Source organism: Mus caroli, unplaced genomic scaffold (genome assembly GCF_978045245.1).
Source record: "Mus caroli unplaced genomic scaffold, Mus_caroli_1 scaffold_33, whole genome shotgun sequence".
Lineage (NCBI taxonomy): Eukaryota > Metazoa > Chordata > Mammalia > Rodentia > Muridae > Mus > Mus caroli.
This window is the reverse complement of record NW_028227288.1, coordinates 2,504,294-2,509,475: the sequence shown is the minus strand read 5'-3', so window position 1 is coordinate 2,509,475 and position 5,182 is coordinate 2,504,294.

The window sequence follows — 5,182 nt, the reverse complement described above, 5'->3', positions numbered from 1 at the left end:
TACATGCCAGAAGAGGGCACCAGAACCTAGGACAAGTCACCATGCACCCCCTGAGAATTACTTTTTTTTAAAAAAAAAAAAAAGGAAATTCTAATCACAGATATCTGTGGGGCTGTCAGAGTGCTTTATAAGGCTTACTGTAAATAATAAAAATTGTGTGTCCTTTACCAAAAAACAGAAGGGAATGGAGGTGGTACCCCTGCATGTTTGTTGTCTGCATGTCTACTTCCTTGTTCGGTCACTGGCTTGCACATTGACACTTTGACCTCATTAAGATGAAAGGCGACCTTTTTGTGGCAGCAAAAAAAACCTCCCTGGAGGTTTGGTGGCCTACCACCTACACAAGCTCAGGCACGGAAAATAAATTAATAAAGATCTCTGAAACACAAATCTGGGGCTGGTACTAGCTGGCCATGGAATCCTATACACACACATGGAGTATTAATTTACAAGCAGCTACATCATTACCTGTGAGGGAGAGAGACATGAAAGAGTTTCCACAGCCTTTTTATTGGTGGTCAGGGTTAGGATTTCTTGTTTATTTCTTTGTTTGTTTGTTTGTTTGTTTGATTTCATTTTTTTTTTTTTGAGACAGGGTTTCTCTGTGTAGCCTTGGCTGTCCTGGAACTCACTTTGTGGACCAGGCTGGCCTTGAACTTAGAAATCTGCCTGCCTCTGCCTCCCAAGTGCTGGGATTAAAGGCGTGCGCCACCACACCCGGCTCATACACACGTTTTTTTAAATATTTTTTTATTACGTATTTTCCTCAATTACATTTCCAATGCTATCCCAAATGTCCTCCATACCCTCCCCCCCCCCTGTTTTCTTAAAGAGAGAATTTCAGTAGACCTGAGGCAATTGTGGACCACACCTTTAGCCTCAGGAGGATTTCTGCATTCAAGGTCACCCTGGCTTACAGAGTGACATCCAAGTCAGCCAGGGCTACACAAAGAAAACCTACCTGAGAAAAAAATAATAATTGAAAGAAAGAAAGAAAGAAAGAAACAAACAAAGAGAGAGAGAGAGATTGAGAGAGAGAGAGAGAGAGAGAGAGAGAGAGAGAGAGAGAGAGAGAAAGAGAGAGGGAAAGAAAAGGGGTGCTCCACCACATCTGGCTTCCTTGTTTATTTCTAAGAATCCTTGGAAATATGATTTCTTTAATCTGTGTACCCAAGACTAACACACACACACACATGCACACAAACATGGAGTGAGAGAGAAAGATAAGGAGGTATGACAGGAATTTTACTTTACAAAAAAAGAAAAAAGAATTAGAAAAATTTAAAGAAATTATACAGAAGCCCACTTGATGTCAAGTAACAGTAATCACAGCAGAAATATTGCACACACACACACACAGACACACACACAGAAACACACACTGTCATTAAATCCAACATGCCTTCATGATCAAAGTTCTTTAGTCAATAGTACTAGAAGGAACATGTGTCCAGGGCTGGTGAGATGGTTCAGTGGGGAAGAGCACTGACTGCTCTTCCAAATGTACTGAGTTCAAATCCCAGCAACCACATGGTCCCTCACAACCACCAATAATGAGATCTGATACCCTCTCCTGGTGCGTTTGAAGACAGCTACAGTGAACTTATACTAATAAATAAATCTTTTGCCTGAGCAAGTGGGCTTGGCTAGAGCAAACAGAGGTCCTAAGCTCAATTCCCAACAATCACATGAAGGATCACAACTATCTGTACAACTAAAGTGTGTACTCATATACATAAAATACATAAATCTTGAAAGAAAGAAAGAAAGAAAGAAAGAAAGAAAGAAAGAAAGAAAGAAAGAAAGAAAGAAAGAAAGAAAGGAAGGAAGGAAGGAAGAAAGAAAGGAAGGAAGGAAGAAGGAAAGAGAGAGAGAGAGAGAGAGAGAGAAAGAAAGAAAGAAAGAAAGAAAGAGAGAGAGAGAGAAAGAAAGAAAGAAAGAAGAAAAGAAAAGGAGAGAGACACAGAGACAGACAGAGACACACAGAGAGAGAGACAGAGAGAGAAAGAGAAAGAGAGATGGAAAGAAAGATACTTTCAGAAAAAAAATTAGAAAAAAATTAAAGAAATTACACACAAGCCCACTAGATGGCAAGTAACTGCAATCCCAGCAGAAGTATTGCACACATACACACACAGAAACACACACAAACTCTGTCATTAAATCCAACGTGCCTTCATGATCAAAGTTCTTTAGTGTACTAGAAGGAACATAAGTCGGGGGCTGGTGAGATGGTTCAGTGGGTAAGAGCACCGACTGCTCTTCCAAAGGTACTGAGTTCAAATCCCAGCAACCACATGGTGGCTCACAACAACCCACAATGAGATCTGATACCCTATCCTGGTGGGTTTGAAGACATCTACTGTGAACTTATACTAATAAATAAATCTTTGGCCTGAGCAAATGGGCTTGGGTAGAGCAAGCAGAGGTCCTAATTTCATTTCCCAACAATCACATTAACGATCACAACCATCTTTACAACTAAAGTGTGTACTCATATACATAAAATAAATAAATCTCGGAAGGAAGGAAGGAAGGAAGGAAGGAAGGAAGGAAGGAAGGAAGGAAGGAAGGAAGGAAGGAAGGAAGGAAGGAAGGAAGGAAGGAAGGAAGAGAAGAATGAAAGAAACATATGTTGGTAAAATAAAAGCCAGAACCTTTTCTGCTTTTGTTTTCTTGATCCTAGAGATAGGGTTTCTCTTGGTGTAGCCCTGGCAGTCCTTTCTGGAACTATCAGTGTAGGCTTGGGTAGCCTCAAACTCACAGAGGTCCTCTCTGCCTGCTTGCCTGCCAGCCTCTGCCACCCACACAGCCTGGCAGAAGCCAGAATCTCTTTTTCCCTCCTATTTATATATTTCTTAGTTTGTTTGTTTGCTTGCTTGCTTGTTTGCTGTTATTACTTTTAGTTTTCAATGTAAGTGTGTGTGTGTGTGTGTGCTGCCTATATGACTACATGCCAGGAGAGGGCACCAGAACCTAGGACAAGTCACCATGCACCCCCTGAGAATTACTTTTTTAAAAAAAAAAAAAAAAAGGAAATTCTAATCACAGATATCTGTGGGGCTGTCAGAGTGCTTTATAAGGCTTACTGTAAATAATAAAAATTGTGTGTCCTTTACCAAAAAACAGAAGGGAATGGAGGTGGTACCCCTGCATGTTTGTTGTCTGCATGTCTACTTCCTTGTTCGGTCACTGGCTTGCACATTGACACTTTGACCTCATTAAGATGAAAGGCGACCTTTTTGTGGCAGCAAAAAAAACCTCCCTGGAGGTTTGGTGGCCTACCACCTACACAAGCTCAGGCGCGGAAAATAAATTAATAAAGATCTCTGAAACACAAATCTGGGGCTGGTACTAGCTGGCCATGGAATCCTATACACACACATGGAGTATTAATTTACAAGCAGCTACATCATTACCTGTGAGGGAGAGAGACATGAAAGAGTTTCCACAGCCTTTTTATTGGTGGTCAGGGTTAGGATTTCTTGTTTATTTCTTTGTTTGTTTGTTTGTTTGTTTGATTTCATTTTTTTTTTTTGAGACAGGGTTTCTCTGTGTAGCCTTGGCTGTCCTGGAACTCACTTTGTGGACCAGGCTGGCCTTGAACTTAGAAATCTGCCTGCCTCTGCCTCCCAAGTGCTGGGATTAAAGGCGTGCACCACCACACCCGGCTCATACACACGTTTTTTTAAATATTTTTTTATTACGTATTTTCCTCAATTACATTTCCAATGCTATCCCAAATGTCCTCCATACCCTCCCCCCCCCCTGTTTTCTTAAAGAGAGAATTTCAGTAGACCTGAGGCAATTGTGGACCACACCTTTAGCCTCAGGAGGATTTCTGCATTCAAGGTCACCCTGGCTTACAGAGTGACATCCAAGTCAGCCAGGGCTACACAAAGAAAACCTACCTGAGAAAAAAATAATAATTGAAAGAAAGAAAGAAACAAACAAACAAACAAAGAGAGAGAGAGAGATAGAGAGAGAGAGAGAGAGAGAGAGAGAGAGAGAGAGAGAGAGAGAGAGGAGAGAAAGAGAGAGGGAAAGAAAAGGGGTGCTCCACCACATCTGGCTTCCTTGTTTATTTCTAAGAATCCTTGGAAATATGATTTTTTTAATCTGTGTACCCAAGACTAACACACACACACACATGCACACAAACATGGAGTGAGAGAGAAAGATAAGGAGGTATGACAGGAATTTTACTTTACAAAAAAAGAAAAAAGAATTAGAAAAATTTAAAGAAATTATACAGAAGCCCACTTGATGTCAAGTAACAGTAATCACAGCAGAAATATTGCACACACACACACACAGACACACACACAGAAACACACACTGTCATTAAATCCAACATGCCTTCATGATCAAAGTTCTTTAGTCAATAGTACTAGAAGGAACATGTGTCCAGGGCTGGTGAGATGGTTCAGTGGGGAAGAGCACGGACTGCTCTTCCAAATGTACTGAGTTCAAATCCCAGCAACCACATGGTCCCTCACAACCACCCATAATGAGATCTGATACCCTCTCCTGGTGCGTTTGAAGACAGCTACAGTGAACTTATACTAATAAATAAATCTTTTGCCTGAGCAAGTGGGCTTGGCTAGAGCAAACAGAGGTCCTAAGCTCAATTCCCAACAATCACATGAAGGATCACAACTATCTGTACAACTAAAGTGTGTACTCATATACATAAAATACATAAATCTTGAAAGAAAGAAAGAAAGAAAGAAAGAAAGAAAGAAAGAAAGAAAGAAAGAAAGAAAGAAAGAAAGAAAGAAGGAAGGAAAGAGAGAGAGAGAGAGAGAGAGAAAGAAAGAAAGAAAGAAAGAGAGAGAGAGAGAGAAAGAATGAAAGAAAGAAGAAAAGAAAAGGAGAGAGACACAGAGACAGACAGAGACACACAGAGAGAGAGACAGAGAGAGAAAGAGAAAGAGAGATGGAAAGAAAGATACTTTCAGAAAAAAAATTAGAAAAAAATTAAAGAAATTACACACAAGCCCACTAGATGGCAAGTAACTGCAATCCCAGCAGAAGTATTGCACACATACACACACAGAAACACACACAAACTCTGTCATTAAATCCAACGTGCCTTCATGATCAAAGTTCTTTAGTCAATAGTACTAGAAGGAACATAAGTCGGGGGCTGGTGAGATGGTTCAGTGGGTAAGAGCACCGA